Here is a 20,707-nt window from a genome sequence, read left to right as displayed (position 1 = left end):
TTGCAATGTAGGATTGAGCCTACTCCTTAAAAATACCAAAAGTGATAATTAAATCCTGGCATAAGTCTACCTATTCAGTTTAGCTGATTCCCAGAATAAGGCCAAGGACACTGTTTAAAGATTTCCATTAAAACATCTGAATATCTGGAACAACTTGGATGGCGGGGATCTGCAACAACCCCCAAGAGTTACTTCCACAGAAACAAAGTGCTAGCTAGCCTTCCTATAATAAACACTCTAGAAAAACTTTAGCTCTATATTTGGTGTCCCCTCCAGCTGCCTTTAAGCATTTACTCTAAAATATGCTGAAGACCATTGTTTAATTTTGTTCACTAATTTAAAGAAAAAAAATCCATTCTGTCAAGCAAGGACTAGAAACCACAAACCACCTACGTAGATTTACTTATCAAGATCTGACTAATCAAAGTGTAGGACTTAAATCACTAGTTGCCATGTACTAATACTCTAATACTCTAAAGTAAATGGGAATCTGAAAAAAAATTCTTTACTTAGGTATTTGCCACATTTCACAAATAAATAGATATACACGTATATCTATTTATATATAATGTTATGTATGTGACAAATGTGATACTTTCAACTAAAAGTGAAGTCTACTATTAACCATTCATGATACTGTATGTTTAAAAACAATGTTTTTAAAACTTTGCCAGATCACTAAAATATCCTAAAGGATTCTTCCTCTTTAGGTTATCATATATAGCGTGTCTGCTTTATTGATTTTGTAATGGTATTATTTAAGACCTGAGATGTTCTTCATCTCAATCAGAATTCAAGTCAGATTCACAAAAGAAACAGTAAATAAGTTGGTTTCGGTTGGTTGGTCCTTTCTGCACTCAGGAGAGAAGGTGCCTCCAGTTGGTAAAGCATTCCTGACTCAGTCCAAGGACAGACCTTTACATAGACCATCAGATTCTGCTTCAGCTCCACCCTCGTGGTTTGGGACAAAGTCACAGAGACTACCAAGTCCTATAACATGCTTAGGAAACAAGTTTCATTCTTTCATTCACCACTTAACAAGCATTCACAGTTCTCTAGATTTGATTTACCTGTGGCCCCATTAGTCACAATCACAAGATTGACTTTCATCCAACTAGACCTAAGCTACTCCTTGGAGAGGTACCAAGCTCTTAGACAAAACACAAAATGGAAGGAGCACAAAAATGCCTCGCAGTCTTCCATGTAGAAAACACCCATACCATGAGAGATACAGTGCTAAGTGTTTGCTATCCATCATTCCATTTAATCAACCCACAAAGCCGATGGAAATAGTACCACCACTATTCCCATTTTTCAGAAGAGAACATAAAGGTTTAAAATGAAGTTAAGAAGCTCTTGCTTAAGTGGCATGTCAAGCAAATAAAACAGTAAAGGTTTAAAATCTGGGCTGTGACTTTTATCTATCTTTCTTTCACTATAATAGATAACATAAAATGGCATCCATATTAGGAGGGAACAAGTAATGGTTTTCAAGCTGAAATTGTTTTATTCAAAGGGACTGTCGCTTAAAAATGTTTCCAATATAGTCAATTACTAAAGAGCAGAAAATTACAGATTTAAACCAGCACTTTCATTTCAGAATCACTGAACTCAATTCTTTCCTCTAAAACACTGGAAAACAATACTCACAAGTAATCTGCCCAGGAAAGCAGAGCAGTGAAGTCTCCAGGCCCCTTGCAGAGCTTCCAGTTTAGAAGGGACAAAAATAGCACTCTAATCCAGACTAATTAATAACTGACAAATTAACTACCTATACACTCAAGCTCTTTCTTTTCTCTTCAGGCTGACAGCCGCCCACATCCCTAGAAGAAACACATCCATTTCCACAGAAGAGGGAGGACTTAAAGTAAGGAGGTAATTTGGGTGCACAAGGGCTCCTGCACTGCACACAACTGGAATATGGATTTTATTATCTTCCATAAATACTCAGAGCTCTCTCCTTAGACACAAAGTCCAATTTAGTTAAATTCATCAATGGTCAAATAGAAGTGATTTTAGCTTTCCAACCAACCTCCTCCTTGAGTTCCAAAATAAAATGTTCCATTTTGATATGGATTGGGTTCATTACTGAGGTAGGAAAAGGTAGTTAGAGGTTTTAATTCCTATTCTTTGCAGTAGTGAGATATTTTCCAGGTAACCTCAATTCTAAAGAATTCGACAAATACTTATTATTCCCTCATCTACAATGACTGAGGTTCTTTACTTAGTGCTGCAGGGGTATCAAGATGAGTAAGCCTCAGTTGTCAAGGAGTTTAATGTCAATACTAAGATAAGCCAATAATTAAGGAACTGTAACATGCTGCAGAGGAATCAGAGTCAGCCAAGGGCACATCTGTTAAAGGAGGGATCAGGAAGCCTTCCTACATACCTAATACTTGAGCTGGGTCATGATGAACAGTGGGAAAGCAACAGAGTGAGACCCAACACAAGAGGACACCATTCCCGCAAGCAATAATGTGGGTACACGAGAAAGGTGAAGCAGGGTAAAAGAACAGTCAATCATCCACTATGGCCAAACTTGTGATACACATAAGGGATAAAACTGTGATAATCTGTGGAAAGGCTAGAATGCTAGGCTAAAGCATTTAGGTTAATTCACAGTATCAGCACAGAAGAAAATGGACCTCATATTGATAAAAACTTGTGGGGAAGACTGAAGGCAGTACAATCAGCGAGACTGCAAAATTCGAGGTGAAAGTTAATAAAAAGGAAAAAGCAGGGGGTGGGGAAGGAACAGAAAACCATTCAAAAGGAACTGGTATTTTAGGCCTGGGTAACAGGGAGACAAATCAAGCTAATAACAACTGGGAGTTGAAGTTAATGGTGAGGAAGAGGCGGGGGTGGGGGGTGAGGGGAGATGCGGAAGTCAGGAGTGTAGATGTTTTTTTAACCTGTGTTGATTTTGAGATTTAGGGAGAACATCCAAGTAGAGATAGCAAATGGACAACAAGAAATGCAGGCTGATTTATGTTTGGAGGGTTAATTTTCCAATCCATAATGATGATTCCCAAATCTATATGATTTGTCAGAATCAACTGGGAAGCAAAGACCCCAGGCCTCACCTTAAAAATCCTAACTAAGTAGATCTCCATGGGACCCAAGAATACACAGTATTTAGAAGCCAAGAATGCAGCCATTGCTCTACATGACTCTGCTCACTCTGCAGTTCATAATCTCCTGCTTTATAGTTCTGAATATACTTCCAGAACATACTTGGATGGCATTTACAGAATATGAAACTAGTACACCTCTCTGGAGGATTGGAAACATACTTTCACATCTGAAAATAATTATTTCTCAGTCTGTATCCCACTGGTTATAGGGAATGGTTTTGATATTCTACTACATAACTGATGGTTTAGGTCTACAAGTACCAACCACTACAACACAAAGATCAATTCTGCTCAAATTTTCTGTGACCAAGATAACTAATGGATTCCATGACTACCAGGTTAATGACACATATAGTAGTTCTCTCTTTAAATGATGGAACTCAGTGAGATGAAAGGATAACTTGCATAATCAAACATAAACCTTTTATAGATTTCAATAACTTTCCTTCATATTTCAATAGATTTCTTTCTCATCCTAAATCCTCTCAGTACTCCTATCTCCTTTCTCCTCAGGTTCAAGACAGAGGTGAGGTCACTAAGGTCACTCAGGAAGGCAACTCACCCAACTGAAAACATTCAACTTGCCACTTTTACTAAAAGTACAAATGTTTTTTTTTTTTTTATTTTTATATTTTGTTCCTAAAAAAATAACCAGGGAGGGAAGAAAAAAAGATCAAATATGGATGAAAATCTGATATTACAAGCCACAGGAATTTTTTTTTTTAATGTTTGTAATAAAAGACCAAACATAGTTAGTAATAGAGTAACACCAACCCAATTTATTGCCTGTTTTTTCCCTTATGTTAAAAAAAAATACTAAAAGACAACCTTTTATACACTCATTATTGATAATTGTGCTGTCTTTACACAGCATTTCTTGTTTAATTCTTACAGTTGTCTTATTATGTAGGTAATCTCATTATCTTCATTCTACAGGGGGAGAAAGCCATGCTTAGACAAGTTAAGTTTCTGTTCAAGGTGTCACTTCTTATAAGGGGCACAGCTAGAATTCCCACCCAGTGCTTCCTGATGACAGTGTCCTCTTGGCCATTATCCTAAGGGCCTAACACAATACAAGAGAGAATGTAAAGGTAGAGGAAAACAGCTTATTTTTGAAATGTTCTATACAGGACTTTTTTCTGGATCCTGTCTATGATCAAATTACCTCCTTTCCCTTACACAGCATATATATGTGTCTTCTCACACACCAGACTGAGCTCTCTCAGGAAGGAAAACAAGTGTCATTCACCCTGACACTGCCTGACAAAGAAAGTTCTTAACAGCGTTATTGAATGAACATGACCAAGTAATTTCCTACGTCTTTACCACTGGCTCTCACAGCCAATGTTCCCATAGTCCTAGTGGACTGAAATCGATGGCTGTCCATTTCAAACCAATCCAAAAGTTCTTTCCTTTTGGTATGGGTTTGTTTTTGTTATTAATTTTGAAATACTTTTGAACACTGGGATCTCTGAAACTACTAGGTCTCTAGAACTGCTATGGAGAATGGAACTTGCTTACAGCTTTAACAGTTAGAAACTCTCCCAAAATAAAACTTGTCTTCAAGTATGAAAAAAAGAAGGAAGGGGGCTAGAAATTTATGGCAACATTCTGATTAACAGAATCATTGAGGGATGTTGCTGGCTTAGGGGATGGAGACCAGGAATGTTGGCAGTACTGCAATACCTGGAACAGTCCTACAGCCAAAGACTGTCCTTCCCTCGCAGTTTTCAAAAGTCCTGCTGGGTATTCCTGTGCATTTAAAAACAACAACAACAACAACAACAACAACAACAACAACAAACCTGTTTTCTAATTATCTGAGCACAGATCCTAACTACGTTTTTCCACAGACACAAAGTATGTATTAAAGAGTATGTGTTAAGGAAAACTGCTATTTTATTCCAAATTTACCCAAATTGGTCTATTTCAAAAAACAAGGATACCAACAGCATGGCCACTAGTGTTGCACAGCTGCCACTGCCCTTCACTGGTGTCACAGTTTGGATTTGCAGCCATCACATCTGGGATTCGAGCTGAGGTGCACACATCTGAGTGCTTCACCAAATGTTCTGATGCAACAGCATCTACACCTTTATATACAGAAACATAAATTATCCTTACAAATTACTTTCTCTTTTTAGCTGCACTAAAAACATTATATAGATTTTTTTTTTAATGTGTGGCAGTTAAGATGTTAACCATGAATTTCATTTTAAGATTGTAAAAGCACCAAACTCACATGCAACAGCCACATCGATCCCTGAAACAGTGAAAGCTTAGTGAAAGTGCTTTTTAAAAAATGACATATAAATATTACCTGTCTTTCTCAATTCAACATGATGCAAGTCAAGCTAGGTAGTTCCCAAACCTCAGGAAATCCTGACTTAATCTCAGCTTTGTCAGCAGTTTGGACTACGTGTATATGAGGAGAGGCACCAATTGATCAAGGCAGTTTTGTATTCTATACTTAAGTTCTTTTCATATCAAAGCTTAATTTTTAAATTTATTGTCATTTCTGAAGCAACATACACAGTAAAACTAATTAAAAAGAATTTAGAATTTTAAAGCAGGAGGAAGGGTATTAAAATACAATGCAAAAATTTTTGAAAGCTTATAAAGAAATATGAAAAATAAAGTTAGGGGAAATATGCTTCACAATTCTTAAAGGTCTATTCCTCCTGGGATACACATATACAGTTGTTTAAACCCAATAAATAAATATATCTAAAAGGATTATAACACTAAATGATATCTTGAAGCATTTTCTACCAATTTTACTTCCTTACTTATCAATCAACTTGCTTTACGCATTTCTAATTTATCATTATGACAAAAAAGATTCCACTTTTATACCAAGCCACCAGCATAAATAAAAAATAAGTAGGATTAAAAAGTTCTACACACACATGGGGCGCCTGGGTGGCTCAGTCGGTTAAGCATCTGACTTCAGCTCAGGTCATGATCTTGCAGCTTTGGAGTTCCAGCCCCGTGTCGGGTCTGTGCTGACAGCTTGGAGCCTGGAGCCTGCTTCAGATTCTGTTTCTCCCTCTGTCTCTGTCCCTCCCCTGCTTGTGCTCTGTCTCTCTCTCAAAAATAAATAAACATTAAAAAAAAAGTGCTATACACACATACACACACACACACGCGCTTTTTTTTTTTGTTTTATTTTCCTAATCATGGGGGAGGAGGAAATATACATGCAGCTTCCTCTACACCGTTCACATACATTGATAGTTTTTTTATTTTTTTTATTTTTTTCTCTTACAGTGAAAGTATTTACTTGTAATTAACATAATTAATAATTTGATTTAAACTATTTCACATATCATTGTCCCCCAAACAATAGTTTAAAAAATAAGTCTATTGAGTGCAGTATAAGATTTCTTTGGGGGTTATTTGGTCTTTTTGTTTCATTGATAGTTTTTTTAAACCACATCAATTTCTTTAACAAAAACTAATTATCTTAACAAAGATGCATTGTTTAAGATTCTTGATTACCACACAGCTAACTGTGTATACAAGGGGGAAAATTAGTATTTTTATTATTAGTTAATAGAACATATTTATTAGTCAACAGAACATATATCAAGACTTTCAGACACAGTAACACTGCCTCTGAGCAGTTACAGTAGAGCAGTGTTAAATAAATGCTATTCTGCTTTTTTTAAAAAGTGTCTTTGGAATTATCAGCCTTCACTAAAATGACACAAAATAATGCTTAATAATATCAATAAAAATTCTGGTTTCCTTTCTGAGATAATTATACTTACATGAAATTAACAACAACAAATAAAATCATGGTAGTTTTAATACAAGTTTTTTAAAACCCTTTTTTATTTTTTCTCCAGCAAAAGTTGTAACCAGAATTAACACAAAGAAAAAAAAAAAAAAAAAAAACCCTGTTCTGAATTTCACCTTTTCCCTTTTCGAATTTTATAATAAAAGTGATAGTCCTAATGACTGTCCAAAAATTCTCAAGTAAAAGACCTAGATAAACAGAAAACAGGAAATTTTTAAACAAGTGTTTTATGCTCTCATATGCCTTAAACTTATCAGAAAAAAGTCCTAAGTCCAGGAAATCTGTGATTAAAAAATAAAGAGAACCAAAATTATGATGTGTCTCGGTCTGCCAAAAAAGCAGAATCCCAAGGGTTAATTTTACTTTAACTTTATTATACATACATTCTAAAATAAAGCAAATATTCTGGCATTTTAAATCTTTTTTGTCTATGCTGGTAGGAACCTACATAGCAACCTTTCTTATCATGTAACAAAATTGGTTTCTTTAATTCCTCTTGGGCAATAAGTCCACAAAAACTATGTGTTGATTTTTTAGGTATTGTATCTCTTCATTTTTCTAAAGAATGCAAGCATAAAATAAGACAATATAAACCAGGCTAACGGTTTAAATTTCAAAAGTGAAATTTAACAACATATCTATTAATTAGTGAATTAATAACATAACTTTTAATTTTTTTTTTCAACTGTGGAAAGTATATGTCAAAATAAACAGATAAATAAATTATAACATTCTAAGATGACAATTTACGGACACTTACTTCAGCCAAAAAAAAATAATGTTCAAGTTTTCTATATATTTAGCAAAACATAGTGTTTTGGTCCAAAACTTGTAAATCCTAGTCAGTGACACAATTCAAAAAGGCAAACTTCTGTTTTAACATTCTAAGACTATGTGAAAAAAAATCAATGCTCACAATGGTTTTTATTAAAAGTGGAAAGCAACTGCAAAACTTAAGTATAATTATCCAGGACTAAGAAGTGCAGATGCTATATACTTGAGCCACCTGGTGGTTTATTTCCCTCACTGCATGAATAAACACCTTGTGCTATGAACAAACTTTGAATTGGATACTACATATTTTACTTTTGATGCCAGGACCAAAAAGAATTTACACTTACCACAATTTAGTAACAGTGTAGGTCAAAAGGCACAACTCCACTCAGAAGCACTTCCAAAAAAAAAAATTAACAGGGCTAAGCACGGAATCCACACCTGAAAATTTATCATAGTGGGCCTCTATAATTGTTCTTATGTCTTTTCAACAGTGTTTGACACCTACACTAAGTGTTGAATCCAAAATAAATCCACAGTACCTGTAGATCACACAGCAGGCTTGCCTGTGGTTTATTTACCTCTTGCCTAGGTCTGGGCAATTCAGAATAGCAAACTTAACTTCTAACAGGGCACTGTCTTAACTGTCAGCAAGGTGGCAATAGGTGCTCAGAGACATCATTTAAAAATCAGAGAAGAAAGTTAAACAAAGTATACTCTGTCAACAAGAGGAAAGTTGCAGAATGCCAATCTTTATGACTCTGTTTGACATCAAATTGTGACAACCAAAAGAATTCCCAAGGAGACTCAAATTTTTATAAAAGCAGATTATGTCCAAAGTATACCTTTATCTTAAAATAGCCTAGCAGCTAGAGTACATTAGACAATAGCCATGACAATCCTAATGATGAGAATTATCTAAAACTTGACTCTAAATGGATATCTACCAAAACAAACAAACAAACAGACAGACAGACAAAAACAGTGACAATTTGACACTTTTAATTAAGTGAATGGGATCAATGAGGTGAACTGGGTATAGCAGCAGTCCCACACCCCTCTTTGGAGAGACAACTTCCTCACTCTTTCAGTGATCTTTTCAATTGGAGAACCAATAAAACTCAGCTATTAGCAAACTCACATACACATTATAACCACTACTCTCCATTACTGATTTTACTGGGAGGTGCACTATGCACAGCTGCACCCTCATGTCAGCATGCTCTGTGCTTCTGAATCATCTCTGTGATTCAAGGCCATACAACTTGCCCAGTGGAAACACTGAATGGATAGGAAGCTCTCAAGATGGCTCTATTCATCTTCCAGCCCAGGTTCTTGGTGGAGGCAAGGCTTCTATTAAAAGACTCGTTTCCTGAGGAAGGTAGATAGTTTTAGGAAAAGACCATTTGGCTGGAAGGCAGATGCTCTTTTGCCAGCTGTTTCTCCAGCTCCCTGTGTGGTCTTGAGTTAAGTTGCTAAACCTGACCACGTCAATGGGCACATCTATAAAAATGACTATGTTTCCCGCAAAAAGGCCTCCCTGTTTCTGTACTATTTGCCTTCGTGGGCAAGCACCACAGCTTGAGAAGCTCAGGCCCTGCTGTGAGCACATCAAAAAGTGAGACATGCTCAGGACATTGTCATGGGACATTTTCCTCAGTGCCAATCAAAGGGTCTCCTTTACTTGAAATCCTCTAACAATATGGCTTTAATTTTCAAAACTTCCTACTTCTAGGTGCTACTATGAAATAAACAGCATTGTGAGAAAAACAATGGCACCTTTGATAAAAGGGTCTGCAAAAAGGCAGGGATGGCAAAGGAAAAATGCTCCCTAAAGAAATAATCCTACTCTTCATCGCTTCTTGGTCTGCAGGGCTCAAAGGCAGATTTGTTTTGGTCTTTCATTCACTTCCTCAAGAACTCGTTATTAAGAAACAACAAGGGTATCAGTGGAAAGACATGAGCTTTAGAGTCAGAAGTTCTGGGGTCAAACCTCAGCTGTCATCCACCATTGGGGAGACACCAAACAATCATTCTTGTCCCCCCCCCCATACCAAGGAAATAATGTCTATCATCCCACAGGCTCATCACTCCATAGCAAGTATGTGGAGTTTAAACACCCACCAGAAGCTGAGCTTGAGACTGGCTGATAAAAGAAGGAACCAAGAATGCAGAACTTGCACCAAGTGCTGGAGGGTTAATTTCCTTGACCATGATGAGAAATCTGGATTCATACATATATTTGTAATGTATACATGTACAAATATATGTAATTCCTAAGGGATTGTATGTTTCCTGGAAAAGGGGCTGTCTTGTTAACAGGTGTCTCATCACTGCCTGCCTCATGACAGGAAAAAATAGTTGTTAGGAAGTGAAATAAATATATCCAAAATTCCCAGAGATGCTTTGAGGGCCTTGCTATTAACTAATACACTTTGTTTCTCCTTCAGTGACACAGCTGTCAATCTGTGTATTTTTCTTTTCTACAATGTGAAAGCATGCTAGGACTCTTCAAGGACTAGAAGGTCCAAGGTTACATCAATTTTTAATCAGGCCCCAGAAATCACTGGATTGGAAACATAAAGAATGAGGGAAGTGAGCAAGGAAGACACATGGAGCTACAAATAAAATTTTATTTTAGGGGTGCCTAGGTGGCTCAGGCATCCAACTCTTGGTTTCGGCTCAGGTCATGATCTCCCAGTTTCGTGAGTTCAGGCCCCATGTCAGTCTCTGTGCTAGCAGAAGGATTCTCTCCCTTGCTCCCTGTCCCTCCCCCACTCACACTGTCTCTGTCTCTCTCAAAATAAATAAACTTAAAAAAATTTTATATTATTTTACTGACAAGGTATTTTACAGAATCAGAAAATTATGACTGACCTTGTGAAAGTGGAAAATATTAGAACTGTTATAACTCTGTACCACAGCAGAATAACTTCTATACCACATTAGACTTTTCATCAAGTTTAAGAAAAACTAAGCATTGTGCACTTTTTGTTGTCCGAAATACAAACAACAGAATAAACGAGCAGACTAGTAAAATTCTACTACTCTATATGATGCCTCTAGCCCATCCCTAAGACCACTCCCAGTTAGAATGGGAAGACACAGAAAAGAGCCACTCATCAAGCTGATAATTCAGGTGAGGCAAACATTTGCCACTGCTACCCTAGGGAAAGAATAAAAGATCCTACCTATTTCATAAAGTTAAATCTCTAATTTCTAACAATCTATTCATTTGAGAGTTAACTGGAATATTTTAAATATTCAGAAATGTAATTTGAAAATGCAACTTCCTATAACATATAAAAGACTTCATAATCCAATATTGTTTATTTATTTAGATTTATAAATATTTAGATTTAAACTAATCTAAATATTTTTTTAAATTTTTTTAATGTTTATTTTTGAGAGAGAGAGAGAGAGAGAGAGAGACAGAGCACAAGCCGGGGAAAGACAGACAGAGAGGGAGACATAGAATCCGAAGCAGGCTCCAGACTCCAAACTGTCAGCACAGAGCCCGATGTGGAGCTCAAACTCACGAGCTGTGAGATCATGACTTGAGTTGAAGTCAGATGCTTAAGTGACTGAGCCACCCAGGTGCCCCTAAATATTTAGATTAAATATTTAATTCAATTTACTTTGTGTTTTTAACTTTCATATCCACAATATATGGTGTTATGTATTTAATAATTGAGATTTTCCTAAAACCCATTAAATAAAAAAATGCCAGTTTTATGGATGCAAATAAAAATTAAGTGTCATGCTGAAATCTCTCTATTAGAGAACTTACTGGGAGCCCAAAATAAATTAACTCCCTGACACAACAACTCACAAGCAGCTAGTGATCTTTTATAAAATGTAAATCAGGTATCATTCCATTGGCTTCCATTTCAACTGGAATATAAGGTACAGTTGAAACTATGGCCTACAAAATCCAACCCAATCCATCCTCTACTTACTTCCTGCCTGGCTCCCCTCTCTCCCTCCCTTCTACCTGCTCTACTCACTGCCCCCTCCCTAACACCTCCTCCAGGCTGCTGGCTCCTTCTCTCCATTTTCAGTTCCTGTGATAGCTCCTCAAAAGGTCTTATCCAACAAACTAATGCAGTACCCCAGCCACAAACCCAATTTACTTTCTATTCCTATAATTCTTTTCATGGTATTTATCATTTGGGGAAATTACCTTCCTTTATTTCAGTCTCCTTCATTCAAGTATAAACTCCTTAACAACAGGACTCTTATTTGCCTGTTAACTACTTTTCAGCAGTACCTAAAAATAGTACAGAGCAGATTCAGGAAATATTTGTGGAAAAAAAAAAAAAAGTGGACAGTCTGAGAATTAAGGAGTTCCAAAAGACTGAAGGGTAAAAAAATCCCAAACTATATAATAAATGATATACCAACTCACAGCAGATTAGAAATATTATGCACTTGAACGCTATATATATGAATGTTGTCATTTGGAAACCTTATTGTAAGTCAAATAGTACTAGTATGCATTCATTCATTTATTAAACAAATATTTATTGCACACCCACCATGTGTCAGACAGTATTCCAGGCAGTAGGGATCCCAGCAGGAAACATCAACAAAGTCCCTAAACTTAGAAAGTTTAACACTCTTAATTAACAAAGAAGATGGACAATCAACAAATGCACATGTCAGGTAATGAAAAGTAGTAGAGAGAAAAATAAAGCAAAGTAAAGGAGTGAAGAAGGAGGGTACTGATACTTAAAATACAATTCAGGCATGATCTGAAGATGACACTAAGGAAGAGAGAGAACAAACCATTTGGCTATCTGAGGTAGAATGACCCAGCAAGTGAGGAAAGGAAGTGCAAAGGCCCTGAGCTGAGGATGTACACAATGTATGCAAAGAACAGCAAGGAGGCCAGTGTGGCTGAGGCCTGCAGGGGAAAAGTAGTAGAAAATGAGGTCAAAGAAGTAGCAGGAACTATTTCCTGAAAGGCTTTAGCAGACCACAGTAAGGCCTTTGGCTTTTTCTGAATAAGATTAGAAGCCACTGGAGGGTTTTGGAACGAGGATGACATGACCTGACTTAAAGAGTCACTGATCACTATACTGAAGACAGTATAAAGAGCAAGGGTAGAAGCAGGGAGCCCAGTAAGGAATAGAAGCAAGCAGAAGAAGTGAGGGTCGTTGCCATGGACTAAGGGCTTAGGACATACAACACTTATTTTAATGACTCAGAAAGTTTTTTCTAAAAACAAAAGCTATTTTCCAAATAACCAAGATTTCTAGGAGTCTAACCTCTAAATAAACAGATTAGGCTATCAATGTGTATTAAACTCAACAATAAACATTCTTAGATACACAATACAAACATTAACCATAAGAAAACCGAGTGGCTAATTAATATCAAACAAAGTCAAATTCAAAACAAGGAATATTACCAGGAATAAAGACAGATATTTCAAAATGATGAGCAGACGACTTCATAAAAAAAACATCACAATCTTTCTTTTTTTTTTTTTAATTTTTTTTTTCAACGTTTATTTATTTTTGGGATAGAGAGAGACAGAGCATGAACGGGGGAGGGGCAGAGAGAGAGGGAGACACAGAATCAGAAACAGGCTCCAGGCTCTGAGCCATCAGCCCAGAGCCTGACGCGGGGCTCGAACTCACGGAGCGCGAGATCGTGACCTGGCTGATATTGGACGCTTAACCGACTGCGCCACCCAGGCGCCCCGACAATCTTTCTTAAAGGAGTATGAACCTAATGACAGGGCTTCAAATACACTAAGAAAAAAAGATGCATGAATTCATGTAAGACCTAAATATAACAAAGTAGGAATAGGAACAGCCTCTCAGAGGTCCCTGTAGTTTGTCTGTCAATATAGCTTACTTGGGGTAAGAACACCAGATCTGGAGGAACCCAGAGGCACAGGCTACTACTTATTATATTCTAAGCTGGGGAGGAACCACTTTAGGGCTCAAAGGCCTGCAGCCCTATTAAAATTCTATGAGGCTCAACAGTTACATACTTCTGTGTTCTATGTGCCTAGCTTGTTCTCAGGGCAGTGGCAGGCCTGCCCGTGGCACACCACAGCATACCGAATTAAAGCTGGACAGGGGCGCCTGGGTGGCGCAGTCCGTTAAGCGTCCGACTTCAGCCAGGTCACGATCTCGCGCTCCGTGAGTTCGAGCCCCGCGTCGGGCTCTGGGCTGATGGCTCAGAGCCTGGAGCCTGTTTCCGATTCTGTGTCTCCCTCTCTCTCTGCCCCTCCCCCGTTCATGCTCTGTCTCTCTCTGTCCCAAAAATAAAAAAAATAATAAATAAATAAAGCTGGACAAATTATTAAATGAATGAACACAATAGCAACCGCCTAAAATCTTGAAACTAAATTTTATGTTGAACCACACAAAACCCCATGAAATCTTGAAACTAAATTTTATGTTGAGCCATACAAAACCATTAAAAATGACTGAATATTGAGCCATACAAAACCCCCTAAAATCTTGAAACTAAATTTTATGTTGAGCCATATAAAACCATTCAAAATGGTTGAATATTGGTAATTTCATATGGCTTAACCCAGTTTATTGAAAAGGCAACAAAAATCATCTCAATTGGTGGCAATTTCATTTTTAACTGTAAATATTCAGCCCAACTTTTGGTGTAACAATTTAGAGTACTGACCTCACATAACTATTCCTCAGGAGATGTTCTTAGCTTCTTGTGGTCTCTGTGTTGGATCCAAGCTCTTTTTTGTTTGTTCTTTAACTGTCAGGTCAACCCTTTGTGCAGGTGTTCAATGTTGTAATGAGAAAAATATCAGACTAGTACAGAAAACATTTAAGTATTCTAAGTATGAAAAAGATGTAACTTTTTCAAACTATTAAACCTTATACAGTAGTTTTAGAGGGAGGGGAAACCTTAAAATAAGCAGTATTTGTTTGCATTAACTCAATAGCTACTACAGGGTATTTTCCAGTGCTATTTATATCATCCATTATTATTGTTGTTAATTAACATAACTTATAATAGATAATCACATTATGGCAAAATAGGAGTTGCACCTTGCTGGCTCTGGGTAACTATTGCCATATTCTCAGTTTCTCTCTTTTTGACAGATACAATTTTCTCTGACACTGGTGTGCTTGAATGTCTGGTTTCAACTCAAATGTTTGTTTGACTACCTCATAATTCTCTCTGTGCCCTTTGGCTGGAAGGAGGGGCCTGGTTGTACACATGGGAATGGAGTTAACTGATGAAAACCAGGTAAGGTGGGAACAGTCATGATAGCCTACAGGCTCAGAGACTAGACTTGTGACCTACATCCTGGCAAAGACAGGGAGGCCCAGAAGGAGCTATTGAATTTAACATGGCGCCAAGTTTGGTGTGGTTTATCTCAATACCATATATGACTTCTAACATGAAATTCCTCTTACTCTAATAAAGATGAACTGTGCCTTTGGTTCTGGACCTTAGTAGATAGAATGGTTGGAGCAGCAGGGGAAATAAAGGTCTCCCAGATCATGTGCATAGTCCTAAAGCCTTTTTACACTTGACAAGTTCTGCAGAAAGTGAGCCTGAGTCAAGTAGCAAAGGCACTTTGATAGAGGCTATGCACCCCCTTTTGCCATGAGTATTCTGCTGTATTTTCATTTGAAAGGTTTCTAAGAACTTTTCTTGGTGTGTCTTGAATGGTTCATACTTGTTAACTTTATAGGAATGTGTGTTCATAGGAAGCCTGTTAATCAAATTGCCAACATAAATTACTTTTCCTCATTTTTGAAGGCTTGTCCAATTAATAAAAGGCTGATGCGTATGTATTGAAATTATTTGAGGCCACTGGGGGGCTGGAGGGAGTTACATTTATTGATTCAATATAGTCTTTCCTGCCACTTTGAGAACATTTATTCAATTTTGAAATGAATAATGATGGTAAAATTGGAAAAGAATATGTAAGAAAAGAAATTTATGAAAAACAATTCCCCAATTTAAAAATAATACTGCCTTCCCTGTCAGGCTTTGCTGCCAGCTGTTATTTAAACTTGTGTGCTCCTGCCCAGTGCAACTCAGCAGCAGAAAGTCCTATATTAGCAGGAAACCAGGGCATTTATGATTGAGTTCCTGTTATTGACTTGTTCTTAGACAAAATGCCAAGTTTCTTCAGACACAGTACAGTAGGCCCACTGTGGAAGCCCTGGGTGAATGCTATTGTGACATGTAGACTGCAATTTTTGTTTTATGTGTCAATATTTTTTTTAATGACTTTAAAAATGCTCCTATAGGGGCGCCTGGGTGGCGCAGTCGGTTAAGCGTCCGACTTCAGCCAGGTCACGATCTCGCGCTCCGTGAGTTCGAGCCCCGCGTCAGGCTCTGGGCTGATGGCTTGGAGCCTGGAGCCTGTTTCCGATTCTGTGTCTCCCTCTCTCTCTGCCCCTTGCCCGTTCATGCTCTGTCTCTCTCTGTCCCAAAAATAAATAAACGTTGAAAAAAAAAATTTTTTTTAATAAAAAATTTAAAAAAAAATTTAAAAAAAAATGCTCCTATAATGTTTTCGGTAATGATTTGGAGAAAGTGTTTGACTTTAAATTTTTTTTTTCAACGTTTATTTATTTTTGGGACAGAGAGAGACAGAGCATGAACAGGGGAGGGGCAGAGAGAGAGGGAGACACAGAATCGGAAACAGGCTCCAGGCTCTGAGCCATCAGCCCAGAGCCCGACGCGGGGCTCGAACTCCCGGACCGCGAGATCGTGACCTGGCTGAAGTCGGACGCTCAACCGACTGCGCCACCCAGGCGCCCCAAAAGTGTTTGACTTTAAAATGAATTTTTTTATATCTTTAAAATAGCATCTTATTGGTATACTAAAGAAATATAAGTAGTTTAGGTTGATCCCAATGATTCTGCTATGTTTTTCTTCCTACATGGTGCATTTTGATAAAAAACACTGTAGTAGCCCTTTTAGGTAGAAGGTGGTAGTCTAGAAAGCTGAGAGGGCGGGTAAGGGAAATATCTTCATATTAGTAGGAGAAAAGGAAATCTTTAAATGATTACATAATATCTGAGGAAAACAAATTCATTTTGTAAGAACAAAAATTATCGGTAAGATAAAATTAGTGTGAACCAACATATATCAATCAGCATGTAACATTTTTCTTAAAGGAGGAGGGTGAGGGTGTAATTTCCCTTGAGATGAAGTTGAAGTATTTCTGAACAACTTGATTTTCAAACTTCCTTAATTTGGATGCCCTGCATTCTGAAAGAAAGGTTTTTCAGGAAATGATAAAACCAGTACCTTAGATTGTCTGTGTTCTGATAGGCCAATCCTTCCCAGCTTTTCTCTAAGCATACTTCATGTATTAAGTTCCTATCACTATAGCTGTAGACTGGCCTGTAACAAAGGTAATTTTCCTATCATCTTTATGTTAGTCTTTCTGCCAGTTCAGGTAATTGATGGTTTGGGATCAGGTTAGAAACCAGGAATCATCATATAATCTATCTCATTCTACTACTGCCAAAATGTGGTAAACTACTTAGACCACTCTACAACTCTTCTTTGGCTCATGCTCATGTCAGGTGCTGTCAACAGCCAACAGTCACCTATCTCCTACATAATTAATACAAGGCCTAAAGCTATCATGACTATTTGTTTCAATGACAAAAAAACAATCTACAGTATATGTGCTTTGACAAAGAGCTTTTTTAATACTGACATTTTTTATGTGTAAAATTTTACAAAGGAAAACAGTAACGACTATTATGTACTGACCTTTTACTATGTGGCAGGTATTATTCTAAGTATTTTAACATACTTTTTCTCATTTAATTCTCCCATTGATCTCCAAGATGGATGATGATCATTTTACAAATAAGGAAATTAAAGATACAGCAAACCTTAGCCAAAGTCACTCTGATAAAAAGTGGCAGAGCTGAAGCAACCGATTTGGAGTTATATGGTTGATGGTGTAAAACACTGTATTGTTGGGGTACCTGGTGGCTCAGTCAGTTGAGTGTCCATCTCTTGAGTTCAGCTCAGGTAATGATCCCAGGGTCATAGGCTCAAGCCCTATGTGGGGCTCCATGATGAGCCTGCTTGGGACTCTCTCTCCTTCTCTCTGCCCCTCCCTCAAGTCCCCCTAACATGCTCTCTCTTCAACAAATGGTGTTGGGAAAACTGGATGGCAATATGCAAAAGAATGAAACTTGGACTACTTTCTTACACCATACACAAAAATAAATTCAAAACAGATGGAAGATCTAAATGTCAAACAGGAAACCATCAAAATACAGAACACAGGCAGCAACCTTTTTGACCTAGGCCAGAGCAACTTCTTACCAGACATGTCACTGAAGGCAAGGGAAACAAAAGCAAACATGAACTATTGGGATCTTATCAAGATAGAAAGCTCTACACAGCAAAGGAAAGAATTGACAAAACTAAAAGGCAGCCTACAAATGGGAGAAGATATTTGCAAATGACATATCAGATAAAGGGTTAGTATCCAAAATCTGTAAAGAACTTACCAAACTCAACACCCAAAAAACAAATAACCCAATTAAGAAATAGATAGAAGACATAAATAGATACTTTTCCAAAGACATCCAGATGGCTAACAGACACATGAAAAGATGCTCAACATCACTCATCATCAGGGAAATACAAACCAAAACTGCGAAGAGAAACTACCTCACATCTGTCAGAATGGCTAAAATTAACAACACAAGAAACAAGTGTTGCTTAGGATGCAGAGAAAGGGGAACCATCTTGTACTGTTGGTGGGAATGCAAACTGGTATAGCCACTCTGGAGAACTGTATGGAGATTTCTCAAGAAACTAAAAATAAAACTACACTACAATCTGGCAATTACACTATTAAGTATTTATCCAAAGGATACAAAAATACATATTCAAAGGGGTACATGCACCTCAGTGTTCATAGCAGCATTATCAACAATAGCCAAACTAAGGAAAGAGTGCTAATGTCCACTGACGTATGAATGGATAAAGAAGTAGTATACAGATAGGATGGAATATTACTTATCTATCAAAAAGAATGAAATCTTGTCATTTGCAATTATGCAGATGAAGCTAGAATGTGTTATGCTATGAGAGATAAGTCAGTCAGAGAAAGACAAATACCATATGATTTCACTCATACGTGGAATTCAAGAAACAAAACAGATGAACATATGGGGAGGGGGAGAGACGAGAGGGAAACAAACCACAAGAGACTTGTAATGACAGAGAACAAACTATGGGTTGACAGAGGGAGATGGGTGGGAGACAAGCTAGATAGGTAATAGGTACTAAGAAGGGTACTTGTTGTGAAGATCACCGGGTGTTGTATGTAAGTGATGAATCACTGAATTCTATTCCTGAAACCAATATTGCACTGTATGTTAACTAACTAAAATTTAAACTAAAATTTAAAAATAAATAAATAACAAAAGATTAAAACAGGGGCACCTAAGTAGCTAAGTTGGTTAAGTGTCCAACTCTTGATTTCAGCTCAGGTCATGATCTCATGGTTCATGGGTTCGAGCCCTGCCTTGGGCTCTGCACTGACAGCACGGAGCCTGCTTGAGATTCTCTGTCTCCTTTTCTCTCTGTGCTCGCTCATTCTCTCTCTCTCTCTCTCTCTCTCTCTCTCTCAAAAATAAATAAATAAACATTTTAATAAATAAATAAATCACTATATTGTTCTTCCTCAGCCTAAGTCACCATTAGTTGCATATAAAATGCCCTCATTGAAAAGTTCACCTCCTAAAGTCTAATCCTATAGCAAATTCCATACATCCTGACTCTAAAATATACAGACCTACCTTGTTTTACTGTGCTTCACTTTTATTGCCTTCACAGACATTGAATTTTTTACAACTTGAAGGTTTGTAGCAACCCTGCATTGAGCAAGTCTGCATTGTGCAAGCCAATGCACCATTTTCCCAATAGCATTTGCTCACTTCCTGTCTCTGGATCACATTTTGGTAATCCTCGCAATATTTCAAACTTTTTCAATAGTCTTATATTTATTATGGTGATCTATGATTAGTGGTCTTTGATGTTGTACTGTAATTGTTTTGAGGCACCATGAACCTTGCCCACATAAGAAGATGAACTTAAGAAATAAATGTTGTATGTGTTCTGGCTGCTCCATTGACCGGCCATTACCTCATTACTCTCCCTCTCCTCAGGCCTCCTTATTCCCTGGGACACAACAATATTGTAATTAGTCCAATTAATAACCCTACATGGTCTCTTAAGTATCCAAGTGAAGAGTCACATGTCTCTCATTTTATATCCAAAGCTAGAAATGATTAAGCTTAGTAAGGAAGGCATGTCAAGAGCCAAAAACAGGCCAAAAGCTAGGCCTCTTGCACTGAAGAGCCAAGCTGTGAAAGCAAGGGAAAAGTTCTTGAAGGACATTAAAAGTGTTACTCCAGTGATTACACAAATGATAAGAAAGCAAAACAGCCTTAGTGCTGATATGAGGAAAGTTTTAACAGTCTGGATAGAAGATCAAACCAGAATCCAGAGAAGACCCCAACTCTCTTTAATTCCATTATGACTGAGAGAGATGAGGAAGCTACAGAAGAAAAGTGTGAGACTAACAAGGTTGGATCATAAGGTTTAAGAAGCCACAAAAATGCAAGATTAAGAAGCAAGTACTGATGTAGAAGCTGCAGCAAGTTATCCAAAAGAACTAGCAAAGCTCATTAAGAAGGTGGCTACACACTAAAGAACAGATTTTCAATACAGATGAAACAGCCTTCTATTGGAAGAAAATGCCATCTAGGACTCTCACAGCTAGAGAGGAAAAGGCAATGCCTGACCTCAAAACTCCAAAGAACAAGCTGCCTGTCTTGTTAGGGGTTTATAATACAGATAGGAACTTAAAATTGAACCCAATACTCATTTACCATTACTAAAATCCCAGGGCCCTTAAAAAGTATGCTAAATCTATTCTGCATGTGCTCTCTAAATAAAATAACAAAGGCTGGATGACTGCACATCTGTTGACAACATG

At 37.4% G+C, this 20,707-nt stretch overlaps 1 protein-coding gene and 1 long non-coding RNA gene across 5 annotated transcripts in view; one reads left to right on the top strand and one right to left on the bottom strand.

The window, feature by feature from the left end:
• The window catches only part of GMDS (GDP-mannose 4,6-dehydratase), a 638,647-nt gene that overhangs the window by 561,275 nt on the left and 56,665 nt on the right, over nucleotides 1-20,707 (bottom strand). The gene's annotated exons all lie outside the window — the stretch shown is intronic.
• LOC121020635 (uncharacterized) lies at nucleotides 2,387-3,838 on the top strand. The gene is made up of 2 exons (XR_005786240.1): nucleotides 2,387-2,712; nucleotides 3,648-3,838. It is a non-coding gene; the product is annotated as an uncharacterized LOC121020635 (long non-coding RNA).

The sequence above is a fragment of the Herpailurus yagouaroundi genome, unplaced genomic scaffold (assembly GCF_014898765.1).
Source record: "Herpailurus yagouaroundi ecotype Mexico unplaced genomic scaffold, PumYag 250, whole genome shotgun sequence".
Lineage (NCBI taxonomy): Eukaryota > Metazoa > Chordata > Mammalia > Carnivora > Felidae > Herpailurus > Herpailurus yagouaroundi.
Note: the sequence above shows the minus strand (reverse complement) of the source record. Positions and strands in the feature narration are given on the sequence as shown.